At 45.3% G+C, this 19,545-nt stretch overlaps 1 protein-coding gene and 1 long non-coding RNA gene across 7 annotated transcripts in view; one reads left to right on the top strand and one right to left on the bottom strand.

The window, feature by feature from the left end:
- CHRDL1 (chordin like 1) overlaps positions 1-19,545 on the top strand; it is a 120,414-nt gene that overhangs the window by 47,047 nt on the left and 53,822 nt on the right. The window lies entirely within an intron of this gene.
- On the bottom strand, positions 13,101-18,719 carry LOC119868498. Its single transcript, XR_005386402.1, has 3 exons — positions 18,111-18,719; positions 14,820-14,903; positions 13,101-14,373 (listed from the first exon to the last, which is right to left on the bottom strand). It is a non-coding gene; the product is annotated as an uncharacterized LOC119868498 (long non-coding RNA).

The raw sequence follows: 19,545 nt of genomic DNA, 5'->3' as shown, positions 1-19,545 counted from the left end.
TATCATTGTCTCTGGTAAACCCTGGGGATTTAGTGGTTTTTGAAAAAGAATGTGGGGATGCCTGGGTGGCTCAGTCAGTTAAGCACTCGGCTCTTGATTTTGGCTTAGGTCATGATCTCAAGGTCGTGAGCTCGAGTCCCATGTCAGGCTCTGTGCTCGTTTCAGTCTGCTTCTCTTTCTCCTGCTGCTCCTCCCTGTTCTCTCTCTCTCTCTCTCTCTCTCTCTCCTTCTCTAAGAAGTAAATAACTAGAAAAAGGATTTGATTTCCTGCTAGCATGTTAGAAGCCCCTATGTCATATGAGAACAAGACTTTTAGGATAACTATGCCTTTGCTTCATGGTAGAGTAGAACCCCTCTATTTCAGTGGACATTAAGCAAAGCTTGCCCCAGAGAAAGGTAAAGAAGGTGACACTTCATTGAGGGATACTGAGAAGCTCCATTTGTCCCAAAGAAATCTTTCATTTGTTTTCTGTATTTAGGAAACCTCCACCATTACAGTCACTCTTCTGGGTTAAAGTTTGTCTCCAGGAGCACAGTTTTATGAGATGATAATAGAATCTACTAAGGAAGCATTTATATAGGCAGGTAAACTTGAAAGTTTCTGGGCAAATAAACTTTCTGGATAAGACAAAGTTAAATAGGTAGCTTTTAATGCAGGACTTCTCAGAGCCTTTAATATATTAATATACATTATGAATCTATGAGACAGGTGTATGGGATGCAATCTTTTTCAAACTTATTCAGCTGAGGTTTTTTGTAAGGCACTTTGAAAAATTAGTGTGCTTTAGTATGTGTTTTAAGAACTCTTGGATTAAAAAAAAAAAAGAACTCTTGGATTATGCCATTCAGTTTCCAGAAGTTATTTATATAATAGCAATAAGTTATTAGTATATAGAGTATCTTAGTTTGGAGAAGTTCATTAGGGTGTCAGGCCCTTTTATTTTTTTTTAATTTTTTATTTATTTATGATAGTCACAGAGAGAGAGAGAGGCAGAGACACAGGCAGAGGGAGAAGCAGGCTCCATGCACCGGAAGCCCGACGTGGGATTCGATCCCGGGTCTCCAGGATCGCGCCCTGGGCCAAAGGCAGGCGCCAAACCGCTGCGCCACCCAGGGATCCCTGTCAGGCCCTTTTAAAACAAGTCCCCAGACTAATGTGGCTCAAACTTTTGTGTGTTTAAGGACTACCTTGGGAGATTTGATAAAATGCAGACTCTCAGGCCTTACACTAAACATTCTGATTCAGTTGAGCTGCAGTGGGCATTCTGCACTTGAAATAAGCACCTCAGTTCATTCTGATGCAGTTGGACTGGGATGGCACTTCGGTCTCAGGGAAGATCTTGGTAAAGGAGATCAAGAGCGCTGCCTACAGAGAGCAGTGCTGGGCAGGGTCTTGGAGGAGAGGACCCTGTGCACACGCCAAGGGCAACAAAACAGCATTGTTTCTCTGATAATGGGGAGCATAGATACAGCATGACTACATGACACTTTCCCAGGACCAGCCCTAAAGTGACATGTGCATAGTGTTGCGTCTGGCCAGGCAACCTGCTTTCCCAGAGTTCCCACCTAAAGCCTTCCTCTTCTGCTACTTTCCACATTCAGAGCCTCTGGCTGTCATGGTCAGAAAGAAGGACCCTCCGTGGGGGAGCTCCCCGCTTCTCCCCGCCCATTGTCCGTGACTTGTTGTTGGCAAGAAATGAATGGCATTTCTCGGAATTTGCCCAGGAATTTCTGCTGATAAACAAATGAAACTCTCAAAGGGAAAAGCAATCAACATAGTTTGAAATAAAATCAGTGTTTTCAGCTTAGTCTGTTTTCAACTGCCTCTGAATTAAGAGTCACATCTAGGGTGTTTTAAGGAAAGGCTTAGTAAAATGCCCTTTAGTGAGCGTTCTTCCTGGTTGCGGGGCTGCCTCTGACCTCTTAAAGCAGGACCTGCTTTTAGAGGAAGCAGAGCAGGTGATTATCGCCTCAATTTCCCATCACCTGTGCCTGTCCGGCCAGCAGGGCGACAGCCTCCATTCTCTTCCCCTGTGTCCCTGCCAAGCTGCCTGACCCCTAAAATGCTATCATTATTACAGCTTCATTGTCTTTATTTTTTAAATATTTTTAAAAAGATACATGTATTTATTTGGGAGAGAGAGAGAAAGAGAAGGGGGAGAGGCAGAGGGAGAGGTAGAGAAAGAATCTTAAGCAGACTGCACACCCCATTGCGGGGCTCGATCCGTGACTCTGAGATCATGACCTGCACCAAAACCAAGACGCTTAATGGACAGAGCCACCCAGTTTTATCTTCTTAATTCAGGCATTGGTCTATCTTTGAAAGTGGTGACTTAACTCATATTAACCTTCTCAGTTTCCTCTGCTCAGAGGATCTAGAGAGCAGGAGTTGATGGTAGAACATCATGGATGGGGGGGTAGGCCACTAGCCTGGGTACCCAGAGGAGTTTTGGGGGATGGGGGCTTAAGGGGGAGGCTGGAGAGTCAGGCTCTATGTTTTCCATGCTCTTGTGGGGCACCAAACCTCTCTGTAATATCAAGGATAAATTCTTTATTTGTGGCAGAGGACACAATAGTTTCTAGGATGAGTTGCCAACTCTCAAGTTTTTTACTTTGGGATTGTTAATTTAAAACCAATATGTTCTAGAAGGAACCAAATATCCTTGCTATCTGTTGCCTAGAGCCAAAAGGTTTCACTCCAGGTTTTGGATGCAAAATCACTATGACCCAAAGGTTTACCAGATTATTTGCAGCCACTAAGATAAATAACAGTCTTTATTAGAATGATTTTCATCTGATTTTTGCGTTTGGAGTTTTACACTGTCAGCTATTCCCTAAAAGTGATTTTAGAAACTGGCAGACATAGGGTGTCAGTTGTTGCAATCTGTTCCAAAATCTACCTCCTCACAGGACTCTTTTTTTGGCCATCAAAATAGGCTATTGTATAAATGTCTTGATGTGTTGTCGCTTATCTTTGCCACATACATGCTAAGACCCAGAGAGTGGGAGGTGGTTCAGCAGTGCGTGTGTGGCTCCTGAAATAGTTTTTTTTCCTAGGGCTATACTCCCTGAATAGGAGAGAAGCTATGAAGGATATGTACTGTATCTTTAAAGAAAGGAATAAATCAAAGTTGTGGGCAGGACGGGGAAGAAGAAGGTTGGTTGGATTTTTTTTTTTAATAATTGGAGAGAATGGGTAAGACCTCAAACTTGGGAGTAGAGGTTACTTTTAAAACATCAAGATAAGGTACGTGTCCTTGCAAGCTCAATTTTTCTTTCTTTTAGCAAATTCCTACAGCTTTGATTTGTTTTTTCCCACATTTGCAAAATCATGCCCTCAAAGAATCTAGGGCCAAATCAGAGTCCACAGTCACCATCATATCCTCTGTATGGTGTATTCTATTATGACTGATCGGACAGAAATGGGGGTTGAGAAGGAGGGGCAAGGAAATTTGGCTTGCTTTTTTCCTTGCTTTTTCTTTGTTTCCCTTTTTATCTCTTCCCTGCCTCTCTCCCTCCCTTCTTTCCATTCTTCTTTTTAAATGTCTTTTAGTTTTTTATTTTTATTTTTCTTAAAGATTTTATTTATTTATTCATGAGATACACACACACAGAGAGAGAGAGAGAGACAGAGACACAGGCAGAGGGAGAAGCAGGTCCATGCAGGGAGCCTGACATGGGACTTGATCCCAGTTCTCCAGGATCAGGCCCTGGGCTGAAGAAGGCGCTAAACCGCTGAGCCACCCGGGCTGTCCTAAATGTCTTTTTATTTAAATTTTTTTTTTCTGTAGCCTGGGTGGCTCAGTCAGCTAAGCGACCGACTCCTGATTTCCACTCAGGTCATGATCTCAGGGTCCTGAGATCAAGCCCCATGTCGGGCTCTACGCTTGGATCAGAGTCCTCTTGGGATTCTCTCTCTCCCTCTCCCTCAGATCCTGAGATCATGACCTGAGCTGAAATCCAGAGTTGGATGCTTAACTGAATGAGCCACCCAGGTGTCCCTATCATTTTAACCACTTTTAAGTATACAGTTTTGTAGCATAATGTACATTTGTATTGTTATGCAACCATCACCACTATCGATCTCAGGGATGTTTTTCGTCTTCCCGGACTGAAACCCTGTTCCCATGAAACAAACCTGCATTTTCCCCTCCCTCAGCCCCTGGCGACCATCTCTTTCCTTTATGTCTCTATGAAATGGACTGCTGTAGGTACCTCCTGTAAGTGGAATCAAACAGTATATTTCCTCCTGGGACTGCCACCTTTCACTTAGGGCAATATCATCAAGATGCAGCCTAATTGTGGTGTGTCTGTTTCTTTCCCATTGGGGAAGTGAGCAGAGGAGAAATTTCAGAAGGGGATGGTGGTACAGAGGAACAGCTGAAGTTGGAGACAACCAAGGGTTCCTAGAAGAATCTAGCAAATGTCAATTTTCAGAGCACACTTTTCATAGGCTGAGGAAGACTCCAAAAACCACTCTGTCTTGAGCAGTGACAGCCATGACTGGTGGTAACTGGTGCTAATGACTGTGTGAAGTCCTGGCTTTTGAAAGACATTTTCATTATTAACGTTTCCTGGGGAACTTCAGACCGTGTCATCTATTAGCAGCTGATGACCAGCAGGTCTTGTCATTTTTTGGAGAAATACATAGAGATAGAATGGTGTCCTTGTTTCTCTTTATCTGGAGAAGTTATATTTCCAAAAGGGCCTCCTCTGAGATTTCTTTCTGAGGGGAAGAACATCTGGGCCATTCAGTATGGTTCGAGGAGAAAGATTATTAAAGGATCAGAGTAGCAAACCTAAGAGGCAATGTTGGAAGAAAAAGATAATTAATGAGCCCCGTGAAAGAAAGATTGAAGAGATTTCAACAATTTTCTGAAAAATAAATGGACCCTCGAGGATGCTGATCAGCTTTCTCCTTCCACCACCAAAGATGGGGAATGGGAAGAAATGGACTTTAGCACAGTTGACATGGAACAATGGACTTGGGCAGGGCTTAAGGATGCTGATGCCCCACAGTTTAAAATCTGTGTATAACTTTTCGACTCCCCCAAAAACTTAATGACAAATACCCTACTGTCGACTAGAAGCCTTACTGATAACATGAATAGTCAATGGATACATATTTGTGTGTTACATGTATTATATACTGGATTCTTGCAATAAAGGAAACTAGAGAAAAAATGTTATTATGAAAATCCTTATAAGAGGGACTCCTGGTAGGCTCAGTCAGTTAAGCATCCAACTCTTGGTCTCAGCTCAGGCCTTGATCTCAGGGTCATGAGTTCAAACCCCATGTTGTATTCCATTCTGGGTGTAGAGCCTACTTAAAATCATAAGGAAGAGAAAATACATGTATGGTACTGCACCGTATTTATTGGAAAAATAATCAGCCTATAAGTGGACCTCACAGTTCAAAGCCGGGGTTGTTCAAAGGTCAGCTCTACTTCTAGGCATGGATAAGGGGAGCAGGAGTCTTTTAAAAGTCAGCATATAACAACTCAAACTTAATGCTGAGTAAAACCCAGACACATGTATATGCACAAGTGCATACAATGCATTTCGAGTAATATGAAGTTCAAAACAGGCAAAATTAAACTATATTGTTTACAGAGGTACATAAATGTGATAAAACTATAATAAACAACAAGGCAGTGGTTATCCCAAAAGGCAAGATTGTGGCTCCTTCCAAGGGGAGAGAACAGGCCCCCTAGGGTGTCGGCAATACTGACACATTTTCATTTGTTTTTGGATGGTAATGATTGGAGGCAAATGTTGACCTGAAAACCTTTAAATGTTAGAGTTAAGCATAGGATTGTGTTTACACATATGGCTGTTTAGGACATGTTATTTTTGTGTAATTGTTTACGTTATTTTGATCTTTTTGGTGTTTGGTTTGGTTTCCTTTGGTCTGGTCTGGTCTTCCTGCACCCCCCACCCCGCTCCCCACTCCCACATGCGCTGATCAGTACCAAAGCCTGGACAAAGGCTGTGCCCTCCGTCCTCCGGGTATGCCTTTGGAATTAATAAGAAGGCATCTGGGGGCATTTGGCCTTTGTCCTCTGAACCGCAGAGCCCAGCAGTATATGGGCTTTTTAGATGAAGCCATCTGGCTCAGGTCTGTATCACTGACCAGAGGGCTTTCAGAATCTAGGCAAAATTTGGGAAGAAGAGAAAGCTTTGGTTCTATGGGTTCCACATTCCCTCCCCACATCCCTTGAGGCTGTATTGTGCTATCATATGTTGGGGGGAGGCACAGGGCCAGAAAAGATATGGGGTCTTACCTTGCTTCTTCCCCCCAATTCACTGTGGAACGTGAATAGAGCTGGCTGACCTCTTTGCGCCTGTTTTCTCAACTTGTAAAATGAGAGTGATAATTCCTCCCTTCCACTAAGGTTCGCATTGGCAGGGAAAACAAAGTTGATGTGGGAAATTGCTTTGAAAAGTATAAAGAGGTGTGTATATAAGCAAGGCAGTATCTGGCAAGGGAAAGAAGGAATTTGAACCCCAAGTCCCCGGATTACATCATTAGTAGGGAATGTGGGCAAAGCCTGAAACTCAGGCATTTTCGTATATGTTCTCATAGATCCCAGTGACAGCAGGCCCATAAACAGGCACTGGCCATATGTCTCCAGCCTTAGGGAAAAGTTGTGGGAGGCTTAAAGGTGACAGGTTTAATGAGTGTCAGGCGGAAGGCATAAAATAAATGGCATCATCTCTGCCTTTTTACAAAAGATTTATTTATTTATTTATTTATTTATTTATTTGAGAGCGAGAGTGGGCATGCATTAGCAGGGGGAAAGGCAGAGGGAGAAGGAGAGAGTCCTCAAGCCCCAACATGGGGCTCCATCCTAGGACTCTAGGACCATGACCTGAGGCAAAATCCAAAATCAGTCAACTGACTGAGCCACCCACATGCTGCTCTGCCCTTCCTTTCTTTTTCATTCTGAGTAGATATTTAGAAGTGCCCCAAGTGAGCGCGCTGCTCAGTAATGCTCATGTTCCCAAGGCCGAGTGAGCACTTAGCAGAGACATAGGGTAATGCCCAGAATTGCATTGGGAGATAAGGTAGCAATCTTTGGGGTTGCCTTGAAAGCTTGACTAATTTTTTTTGTTTTTTGTTTTTTGTTTTCCTTTTGGCTAGGCCTGCTCCTGCCCCTTGCCTCCAGTCATAAAGAACGTCGAGCAGGATTCTTCGCTCTGCACTGTCAAGTGCTGATTAGGCTGCCATAATTCCTGTTAACAGGCCAGGAGTGCTCCAGTCCCTAATGTCTTACAAATTCATGTTCTGGCTGGCGCCTGTCATCCTGCACCTTGTCTAGCCACACAGCATGACCCTGTTGCAGGAGGCCTATCAGACCACCAGGATCAGGCAAAAGAGCTATTGCCATAGTGCTGCCTCCAAACCTGGGCAGATCAGGGCCTCCCTACCTTTCTCCCAGGGCTTTGGAAATGTTGGGGGAACTCTTTTGGTCATCACAGTGATTGGGGAATGTCCTTGACCTTTACTGGGCAGGAACCAGGGATGCTAAATGTTCCACAGGGGGCAGGAACACAGTGCTGTGAAGAAGTGTCCCATCTGAATTCTGGCAGTGACCCTATCGAGAAACACTGGACAGCAGCCTTATTCAGAGAAGCCTAGGGAAGGGAGTCTCCTCCCAACCAGAAGTTGGTGGTTCGTGTCCATTCACTCACTCACTCGCTCACTTGTTCGTTCTTCTCACAAATGTTTACTGAGTACAGGCTTTGGGCCAGGTCCCATAAATAGTGCTGAGGGCTCAGTCCGTGCCTCAGAGAGCCCACAGGCTAGTTGGGGAGACAGGCTTAATGAGATGACTAGACATAATGTGATGAGTTCTTCAGTAGAGGTGTGGACAGGGATAAGCAGAGAAGGGAGGAAGGGAAACACTCTCCAAGAACCAGGAGCCAGGCTCTTCAAGAAATCAATACTCAAGCTGAGTTCTAACAGACTTTATGTTTATGGAGCTTTTCCAGGTGGAGGAGGAGGGAGGCGGAGGGCACGTGCAAAAGCAGGATGGGGCCTGGAGTGGGTGTGGGCCATGAAGGAGGCAGTTTGGAAGGTTCGTTGGTGGGCACCCAGTCTCAAAGGGCCTCGTGTGTCCTACAGTCAGACTTTATTTTGTAGAGCCAGCCTGCTGCAGACATCGGAAATAGATGAAGTTTGTCTGTCATGCCCCCAGACATCTTTTTGCACCCCCTTTCCTGTGTCTCGGTTCCCCCACAGCCTCACACCCATCCCCGCCCCTCAGCTGTCATGCAATCACTTAGCATCTGAGGAAAGGGAGGCTGGGTGACCCCTTCCAGGGGCGTTCAGCCTGCAGCAGCACAAAGGCCCACCCTTCCCCAAAAGAACCCACCACAGATAGAATTCTAGACACCAGGGGGAGCGACTTCTGGGAAGACTTGGAAGCTGAGCCCTGAGGAGATAGTGCAGAGGGGGCTTCCCTTTAGTGGACACACACTCCATGAGAGCGTGAGCGTACTTAAGGTGTGTGTGAGAGCTGGTGAGCTCCTGTGCATGGGAGCAGCTGCGAAGGGGAGGGGCGGGCAGTGATGGTTCCCCACTCAAAGGACCAGTGTGAGGATTCACTGAATTAATACACTGAACGGGCTTAGCCCCAAGCCAGACCGCAGCCCACCCTCAAACAAATGCAAAAGCTCCTTTTATTATTTTCTTTTTTAAAAAAATATTTTATTTATTTATTCATGATAAACACACAGAGAGAGAGGCAGAGACATAGGCAGAGGGAAAAGCAGGCTCCTCATGGGGAGCCCAATGCGGGACTTGATCCCAGGACCCCGGGATCACGCCTTGAGCCAAAGGCAGATGCTCCACCACTGAGCCACCCGGGCGTCCCTCCTTTTATTATTTTCGAGGGTGGGGCCTCACAGTTGGGTCTGAGAGAAGCAAGAATGTGCCAGCCAGGAGGGAGATGAGGACTTGATGCAGAGACCTCATGGCAATCTCTGGCTGGTTCCGAGTCTGTGTGTTAGCGGGGCCACGTCATTGCCTCCCCACCAAACAATATGGTGCTTTAGGACACGGCTTATCAGAATGGAAATCTCCAGTGGAGTCAGAGCATTATTCAGTGTATGTTGGGGTTTGCCTTCTTACTCCCCACCCCGCCCCCTTGCAGAGCACATGCAGGTGGGAAGCTGCAGTTTCCCAAACAGTGCAGACTTGCCTCTGCCATCTGCCCCACCACCATGGGAACACCAAGATGGGAGAACCACAGCACCTAAGGCCAGAGCCTGGGAGAGACGCATTAAAAGATATTAACGTGAGAGGGGCTGGATGAAGGAATGAAAGTGTTAGCTAGAGAAGGGAAGCAGCAAAAGGGGGAAGAAAAAAAAACTGGGACAGGATACATAAAGATCATCCAGCTGCCCCCCAACTGAACTTATAATGTTTTCTGTGTTCTCTTTGGAAGGCAGCTTGGCTTGTCCAGCATCAGTGAAAACTTGTTGATTGACACTGCGTTGGGCACAGGTTCAATAGGAGTGTGCCTTCAGCTATTTATTTGATTTTCGTACAATTGCACCCTTTGCAGTAAGACCATTCTGATTCTCCTGGCACTCTGGGGGCAGCAAATTTGATTGTGCAAATAGGTCCGTGTAATGACACTGTCCTCCCTGCCCCCCTTCGGAAGAATGGGGCGCATGAGGTTGCATGACAAAAATTAAACTCTCCTCTCCCCACCAAGGGAAGCAGAGACTCCTCCTCTGAGTCAGAGGTTTGCCAGAGCGCCCTTGCTCTGCAAGCCTCCCAAGTCAGCCCACACCCGGCCCCCACCATCCCCGCTCACATGCATGTGACCCTCACAAACAGTCTCACCACCCTTGCACTCACACCCACACCCATCCCATGAGCTAGAGGAACCCTGGGGAGCCCTTGTGCCTGTCTTGCTCTTCTTTTGTTTTGCTTTCCTTCATTTGCTTTGTTTTGATTTGAAATCAGTCTTTGGGATTACATTGGATGATCTTTTTTTTCATGTTATTAGTAGTGCTGTGAAGGGAGCATGTAAGGACTTTATCCTCAGTCCTGGCCATGCCTGCTTCTCCCAAATAATAAATACGGCGCTGACTGATCAAACTGGTCCTCTTCAGACTTTGCCCACCATACCTCTTGGAAAAATCACCCGAGGGAGCTCTGAAAGATGCATGTGTTGTTGGATTATCTAGATTATTCACAGTTCTATTTAAAAGGGAATTTTTCATGAGATGACTTCTATTGGCTTTTCTGAAGGCCGTGGGAAAAGATCAAAGGAGAAGAGTCAGTGGAAGAAGTGTGGAGTGGCTGAACTCTCTGAGCAAGGCGGTAATGGGGACCAGAGCACAGCCCCGCCATCTGGGAACATCAGCATTGGTCACAGCTGGACAGCCATGATGAGCCCAGGCCTAGAGGGCATGGAGGGGGAAAGTTGTGTGTTCTCTGGTTAGCTTTGGTGCAGGTTGTCTCAACAGATGCTGCCCAATGGAACTTTTTGCAACAATGGAACTCTTCTATATTCACACTGTCCAATATGGCAAGCCACTAGCTCATATAGCTCTTGGGCTTTTGAAATGTGACTACTGTGATTAAGGAACTGCATTTAAAATTTATTTAATGTCAGTTATTTTGAACATACACAGATACACGTAATTAGCACCTACCATTGTGGATAGCATGGCTCGGTATCATTCGTTGGATACTTTCCTGTTGCATTGAATTTAATTTTGTCTCTTCCAACCCGTCTCCTTAGTGTCTTACAATTAGATTGTAAACTTCTTGAGGACAGGAATGATATATCCTACAACCACAGAAAATCCTGTCTTGAAGGGATTTTTTTTTTTTGTCCATTTCTCTCCCTCACATTTTTGTGAACTGGGGGGATGGAGGAAGACTCTACAATTAGCCTGAAACCACAGTGCGCATTACAAGTAGCTAAGCCTGGAGCCCAGGTCTCCCAGCCACTTAGACTGTGCTTCTGCCACATCTCTCTCGCGGATGAGTTTCAAAAATAGTAAATACCCTCTTCCTTCTCTTCACGGTTTATGACTGGGATTAATGTCCTGATATTTGGAAATAATTTGGATCCCAAGTCTGTCTTTATCTCCTCATGAGCCAAGGCACAATGTAGGCTCTGGACAAATCGAATGTTCGTGGAACGGATTAATTCGCTAAGTCCTTTCTGGTGTCTCTTCTTTTTTAGGCTATATTTTCCAAGAAAATGAGGAGCCCAATGTGGGACTTGATCCCAGGACCCCGGGATCACGCCCTGAGCCAAAGGCAGATGCTCCACCACTGAGCCACCCAGGCATCCCTCCTTTTATTATTTTCGAGTGTGGGGCCTCACAGTTGGGTCCGAGGGAGGCAAGAATGTGCCAGCCAGGAGGGAGATGGGGACTTGATACAGAGACCTCATGGCAATCTCTGGCTGGTTCCGAGTCTGCGTTAACACAGACTGTCTCATTCAGGGTGTTTGAGTCGGCTGGCACTCATGCTGTCTTAGCCCGGGGAGGCAGGGGCTCTGCTCTGTGGACGTGGCTGTGGCCCGGGCAGGTACTCACGTATAAACTAGAGAACCTCTGGAAGCTGCCTGGCAGGCTGATGAAAATGTTGTAGCGCTTTGTGCCCTAAGGACCTATCTGCATTTCGAATTCTCTAGAATTGATGGTAACCAGGAACAGCAAGCATAACTCTCTCCCTTCTCCACTTTTCTCTGGCAAAACATAATCACCTAGAACAAAGGTACCACAGGCAGGGCATAGGAGCCAGAGCTTACTAGTCACCTTGGAAATTGAGAGGAAACACCTGATCCACAGTGCTCACTTGAAAACCAACTGCTACAAGAGCCAAATCAACTCATAGGTCCAAGTAAAGTATGCATTTTCATCTTTCTTTTCCTCTCTCCATTTCCTACCCCAGGCCTTTGTCCCCACCCCAGAGCCAAGCAACAGTAACTCACAAATAGCTGAATTGAAGCAAAACCTGTTAACAGCCACTGAAGCCTGAGTTTTAGCCAAGCAGCTGGCTCCTCCAGGCGGCCCTGCCAAAAGCCAGGCTGAAGCAAGGAAGCAAATGGCCTGCATCCCATCTGAAGTGGAATGGCCAGCTCGTTTGTTGGTACCACCTAATGAAGGAGCGATCTGGTTCTGAGATAGAAGGCTTCCAGGGACCCGCCCAGTCCTAAAAATCTTAAGCCCAAGTATAGTCATTGGATGCCAAGGACACTGGAGAAAATCTTTGGAACATGTAGTACACCAAGCCAATTGGAGTGCCTGCTAAGCCAGTCCAGGATTCCTAGCATTCCAGCCACGCCATATACACCCCCACCCCCAGAGGGCAGCCAGTGGCCACAGTGGAGGTTAAGGTCCATCCAGCAGGCTGAGACCCTCATGGGACCCTCCGAGAGTCTGCTCCCTTGCTTAGGGTCTGCCTGCTTGCTTTATGCTGAGTTCGGGGAGGTGGACAAACTGTACCACCCAGTTTAGCCTAAGAATCTCATTTGCCATGGAATCTCTAGGCAGTGAATCATTTCGAGCAAGCACTTAAGCAACTTTCCACTGAGTCATCCTGAGAACTGTCAGGTTCACTAATCCTGACATATACTGTGTATATCCTTTGTTCAGATCCTGTCCCCATCCTGATAATGGGAGAGAGGGGTTGGTAAACAACAGAGCTTTAAAGATGTACTTTATTGGAACTCACTTGTAGCAGAGCTCCCTTTGCCTATCTCTGAAAAGGCCTGAAGCACTAATTAAAATCCTGCTGGTGCCGACTCTTGATTGGTGTGTGCCCTTTCTTGGCTACATGGCTACCAAGAGTGTGTACTCTTTACTCTGGTGGAAGCATGTGTTGGATTTCTTTTCCAGACACTCCATGGACCTCTTTTCACTTGGCTTCTTCTAGACCAGGAGTCAGTACTTTTCTTTTTGCTGTAAAGGTCAGAAAGTAAATATTCTAGGTGTTGCAGGCCATACAGTCTCTGTTGCAAAGACTCTTCCACTGTAGTGTTGAAGCAGCCATAGACAAGATGTAAACAAACGATCATGTCTGTGTCCCAGTAAAACTTTATTTACAAAAACAAACTGCAGGTCAAATTTGGCCCATGACTGCTCTTCTAGACATAATGTGCTGATTCAAATTAGTTGGCAGGACCTGTTTTCGGCTGCTACTGTGTTTAGGAGTATCTCTTTGGGGAAGAGATGTAAAAATTGTGGGAGTATTTTTCATCTTTCCCATTTTGAATGTGAAAGCCCATTCTTCATTAAATGTTGGATACCCTATAATAATCCGAATAGGCTAAATTATGATTCAGTCACTACTTAAAAATCTCAGTGGCTTCAAACAAAGATTTATTCCTTACTCATGCTGCCTGTACTCCTCAGACTGGCACATGTCTTTCTCACGCAGGGACCCTGGCTGACTGATCATTGCCATCTGGAATTTAGTTCCAGGGGCATGGGAAGGGAACCTAGCACATTTGGCCATGGCTCTCAAAGACTTCTGCCCATAAGTGACACAGATTACTTTTGCTCATGTGTCGTTGGCCACTGCAGGTCACATGGCCATGTTTTGACTTTGAAGGGACAGGGAATCGCAATGCTATCATTGGGTCTGTCTGAAAGGAGAACAAGAACATTGATGAATAGCCCTGATGACTATCACACATTCCAAAAACCTTTTTTTTTTCCAGGTTTCTTCTTCATATCCTTTCTTGCCCAGCTGATAGATTATCTGTTTATCTCTTGCCCAACTCTGCCTGGCTTTCTTAGTCCTGCTAGTCTTTGATATTGACACATGAGAGAATAGCTTAGGAACTAAAAGGCATTGGGACAGTACTTATTCCTTAAAATGCTATATTGACCAGCCATGAAAATAAAGTCAGGCCTTCGAGCTGGGTCCTCCATGCCATTGGATCCAAGGATTGATTATTGCTGGGCAGCAAGCCTGAGAACAGTTGGACATCTCATGCCTCTGGGTTTGATTTCACTTTGGTTTGCTTTTAATGGGAATTTGAATCATAGGGGAAGTTCTAAGCATATTGACTCTAGGCAGTTCCTGCCCTTAGAGCTATGGAGGGCAGTTGTCCAAATGGAAGCAAGAGGTCAAAATGAATGGTGGAAAGTGATGTTAATGCAATGTTATAGGCTACAGAGAAATTTAGGGCCCATGATTTTGGAGGAGGGAACATATTTGTAGGGACAAAGGAATAAGCTAATTGCTCCAAATCCTAATATCTCGGTGACTCAACACCATGGATGGGGGGCTCTGCTCCTTGTAGTCACTCAGGGATCCAGGCCCTGTCCAGGGTGGTGGCTTCACCATCCTCTGGGGCCTTGGCGTCCTCCATGCACATGGCCCTCAGTCTAGGGAAAAGAAAGGAGGGTTGTGAATTAGGTTTTGCCAGTCAGGCTTCTGATACATGTATATCACTTCTCACCACACTCCATTGACCTGATTGCATTCCTATAGCCCCATCCAATTGCACGCAAGACTGTGAAATGCAGTGTAGCTGGGTGTTGGGGTGGGGGTGAGGTAGAGAGGAAGAAAGTGGGTTTAAGGACCACACACCATTGTGTATATTACTGAATAGCTGCCTTTAGCAAGTGTGACTTTTCCTAGTAAGAGCTCCAGCTTCTGAGTGTCCAACTGAAGTTTTTACTCACATCCTTTCAATATTGAAATGTTTGCCACTCACAGAGCATTGTAGGCTTTGGTGAAGTAAGAGTCTAGTCTTGCCTTCAGAGAATTTGCATTATAAATAAATATAAAGGCAATCCCCACCCCCGCACCCACCCCCGCCAAATCTCACATTTTGCATTGTACTTCACATGGCCTCAACTCGTAGGTAAAAGCAGTTATATTCTTGCTGGTACAGAGGCTTGGAATGTGTGTCCTAGGGGCAGAAAAGTAAAAAAAGATGACATTCAGTGAAATGATGATCAGTGACCATGGGCAACTCCTTCTGAATCCTAGACTGTTCACAAATCATTCTAAGAAACTAAAAGGCAGGCATTAAAAGGAGAACTTTTTTCCCTGGCTACCAGGGTACTCAGTCTTTAATGCTCACATTCAATAATTATATTAACTCTATAGGTTGGTATTTATTTTTTTTAAAAAAAGATGTTTTATATTTATTTATTTGAGAAAGAGAGTGAGCAAGAGGAAAAGCATGAACAGGGGAAGGGGCAGAGAAAGAGAGAGAAGCAGACTCCCCACTGAGCAGGGAGCCTAATGCATGACTAGATCCCAGGAGTCTGAGATCACAACCTGAGCCGAAGGCAGACACTTCACTTACTGAGCCACGCGGGTGCCCCTGGTTGGTATTTCTTACAACTACTTCTTCCTTCATGTTTTTTCAATTTACTTTGTAATTACTTCATGGTATTTGCCTTTTCTTGTAGAAATAAAGAGGAAAAAAAAGAAAGAGGTAAAAGGTCTTTTTTTCTTGTTTTATTTAATGCTGAGTTTGAAGATTAATATTTGTGAAAGAGATATTTGGTATGTATTGTGGCTTCTGTGCAGTTGATTTTACATGGTGTAGTTTTGGAGAAGAACCTCATGTTGAACAAAGGCTCAACTCTCTAAACCAAAGGGGTGTATCGCTACTCTGAGGGCAGCTAGAGCTTCTGTGACTAGCCCATAGCTGTTGGTCAGAATGTAGAAAGCCCTTTCAAGTTCCTTTTCTCTGTAGCTTTATGTTGAATATTTATGGGTCAGATCATTTGTTTTTATTATTTCCTCTACTCCAGAGTTTCTAAACCTCTTTGGGAGCCAGGGAATTCTTTCTGGTCAGTTGCTGTCCTGTGCACTGAAGGATGGTTAGTGGCATATCTGACCTTTACCTGCTAGATGCCAGTAGCACCGCACCCTCCTCTACTTGCGATGATAAAAAAAAATATGCCTCCGGACATTGCCAAATGTCCTCTGGGGGAAGCATTGCCCTCAGTTGAGAACCATTGCTTTAGTCTGAAAATATTTATGGTCTTGCATAGATACTCACATCCCCTCAGGATCCCAGTCTTTAATTCAATGTATTTTGCCATTTACCATACAGATGGCAGTTGGAGACAGAGGTTAGGGGTGGCAGGGAACAAAGTTCTAAGATTGCCTGCATTTCTACTCCCATGGGGCAGAGGATGAGGCAGTATGGAAGAAACATCACGTGTGTATGTCCAGAACTGGGAATTAAAAAAAAGGCCTTCTCAATACTCATGAACCTGTAAAAAGCTGACTCCATTTCTAGGATATTATCAAAAGTTTGGAAGAAGATGAGCTCTAGAATCTGAAGCCCTAAAGCAGTACCTCTCAAACTTTAATATGCCCATGAATCACTAGGACCCTTGTTGAACTCCACATGCTGAGTTGGTAGGTCTGGATGGGGGGTCCAAGATTCTGCATTTCTAACTGGCTCTCAAGTTGACACTAACACTGCTGGTCCCCCTACCACACTTTGAGTAGAGGGTATGTGGTCCCGGAGAAGTGGAGCTGGCTGATCGATTCAGTTTTTTGGCTTTGTAGAGGGAATGGTTCTGTTCCAGATTGTCATTGGCCCAGTAACTAAGAAGGTAATCTGCAATTTTTAAACATTCCTTCCTTCTTTTTTTAAAAATACTTTATTCATTTATTCATGAGAGAGACACACACACACAGAGGCAGAGAGAGAGAGAGAGAGAGGCAGAGACACAGGCAGAAGGAGAAGCAGGCTCCATGCAGGGAGCCCGATGTGGGACTCGATCTCAGGTCTCCAGGATCACGCCCTGGGCTGAAGGTGGTACTTAACCGCTGAGCCACCCAGGCTGCCCACATTCCCTCTTTCTACCCCTCTTAAAAAATCACAGACCTAGGATGCCTGGGTGGCTCAGCAGTTGAGCGTCTGCCTCTGGCTCCAGGCATGATCCCAGGGTTCTGGGATCAAGTCCTGAATGGGGTTCCCTGCAGGAAGCCTGCTTCTCCCTCTGCCTGTCTCTGCCTCTCTCTCTGTGTCGCTCATGAATAAATAAATAAAATCTTTAAAAAAAAAGAAAAGAAAGCAGAGCCCTAGGTTATAGCCTCCCCTACCCACTTTCGCACACTCACCCTAACCATTTGGGGCTCATAGGAAGTGAGGTGGTCATGTGCTTCCTTTCGATCCCTGTATCTTTTTAGACCACCTCTGTGAGAGAGAGACAGAGACAGAGACAGAGAAAGCACAAATGAGGCAGGAGGTTCTTTTCAGAGTGGGGAACTTAGGAAAAGCAGTTCAGACAGGATTTTGTGTGAGTGGCTATGTTAACCAAGCTGTGCTTTCAAATAATGCAGTGTTGATCTTGACAGCAATAGAGTGTAGCTCTACTTCCAGGACCAGACACCACCGTGGTTCTGGTTCCAGCTCACTTCCTTGCTTTAGTGTCCTCCCCTGAGGAGGGAGATAATGATGACCCCTACCTCCTGGGGTGGCTCGGGAGAACAGAGCTAAAGCCTATGACATACACATACTGTGCTGAACAGAGCCTGCTCAGCAGAAGCATGAGTCAGTAAATCCCAGTTGCTAATGATACTGATGCTGTCTTTGTAATTATCAGAACCAGGGCTGTCAGATCTCTTTCTGCCTCTGGAGTATCTGTGTAGACCATGCTCCCACAGGTGACATCTGGCATTATGTTCAGTGTTTCCCAGTTTGAACTGGGCCAGTGTGTGAACTTTGAAACCACTCCTGCCAGAGACCCCAGTCCTTTTGAGAATGAAGAGACCCCACACACACACACACACCCTGCTTTTGAGAATGACTGGCCTAGAGCAATGATCGAATCTTGTATTAGATTTCCAGTCCTGGTAAATCCAAAAATGGCAGCACACCTTATCTACCTGCTTAATCTCTGGCCCCTGCAACCACTGCTGCCCATAATCATTTCACTTGAAAGTGGGGAGAAGGGCCATCCTGTGAGCATCTGGCTGCTGAAAGAAGAGTCCCAGTTTCAGGAAATCAATATTTTTTTTGACTATTCATGCCTCCATTTCCTGAGGGATAGTCACAGTCCCATGGCAATCAGTGGTAGGATTCTTTTGAATCCACATTCCCTAACCCAACTTGCTTTTCATTCTCTGTAATGTATGCTCTTACCTGTGTTACCCTTTGCCCAGCAGGAACTTCGGCTTCCATACTTAAAGGTTCTCCTGTCATGGCAAACACGATATTTGTTGGTATCCATATTCTATGCTCACAGTATCCCTTTTGGCGGGTTAAAGGATATCCGAAGTGCATGAGAAGGCAGAGGAACTGCCTCTTTTGGTCTCCAGGAAGAGGTGGACTGACTTTTCCTAACAGCACTCGGACTGCTGCAGCAGCCTGGAACCTTTGTCTGCCATCGCCTTCCATCAGCCTCTACAAGTGGCCTCCAGGGACCACTTTCTGAAGCCTGCCACTAACACTTTTCCAAACACAACAAAACGCTGTGTTGGGGGATATGTTTTCTCAATTAATCCTTAAGTCCTGAATGCCTCTTTTCTTCCTTGAGTATGTAATGTGGTAACAATGGGTTCTTTCTCTAGCCTCCTGACAGATCCTGCCTCCTACCCCACGGCTTCTTGTCCAGTCATCTTAGACCAGCCTCTCCGAAATATTCATCTCACTAAATAACTTCATTGCTGAAATCATTTCACTGGCTTCTCCTCCTCTGCAGGAAAAATCCAAACTCCTGGGCTGGACTTCTTTCCTCCCTACAGCCTGATGTCACTGGGCCGCTGTTGTTGCGAGTGCCAAACTGTATGGTTCAAGTTAACAATGTTTTATGGGGGATGTTTTCTCTTGTTTTACAGGGCTGGCTAATGAGAAAAAGAAAAGAAGGGAAAGGAGAAAGAAAAGGTTCAGGAAATGCCCACAGCTACCTAGGGATAGAAACACGTTAGGTCTTAGCAGAAGCTTGAGTGATTGAGGGTGGAAACAGGGTCCTGAATTCAGTAGTGTCTAGTGTCCACGAGATGGCAGATGTCCAGATCCTCAAGGTATCTAGTTAGGAGTCATATTCCTAATATCCAGGGATTTTCATAGCTATCATATCAATGGGAAAAAAAGTGCAGTGGTTTAGTAAAATTAGTCAGGGGAAATGCAGGATTTTAGTTAAACAGGACTATTTACTATGGGACTTTGGATATCCGTTAACCCACCGAAAGGGATATTGTGAGCATAGAACATGGATCTTTTCCCAACTTTAGTTGAAGCACAGCATTTTGTTTGAACAAGGCATCTTGTGGACTAGGAGTGCTCTGCCTAGCAGACTTGGGAAATGCTGGTGTAGGCAATACAAAGGAATGCTTGACTACACTCCCCACTGTCTCAGCCAGATGCCTTGCATTGTTTCTGTAAATGCTGCTTGAGGGTAGTGACTAATTTGTCCATTTCAAAGGGTCGTTGACCTTCAAAAAAAAAGCCAAGTTCCCAAAGGATTAGAACTAACTGAGTAATAGAACTCATTCTTTATTTAGGGGAGAAGGGGAATGACAGTGAGTGACACCTGTTACTACAAAACCTGTCTATTAACAATCAGGTGTTATGCAGA

Source organism: Canis lupus, chromosome X, assembly GCF_011100685.1.
Source record: "Canis lupus familiaris isolate Mischka breed German Shepherd chromosome X, alternate assembly UU_Cfam_GSD_1.0, whole genome shotgun sequence".
Classification (NCBI taxonomy): domain Eukaryota; kingdom Metazoa; phylum Chordata; class Mammalia; order Carnivora; family Canidae; genus Canis; species Canis lupus.
Note: the sequence above shows the minus strand (reverse complement) of the source record. Positions and strands in the feature narration are given on the sequence as shown.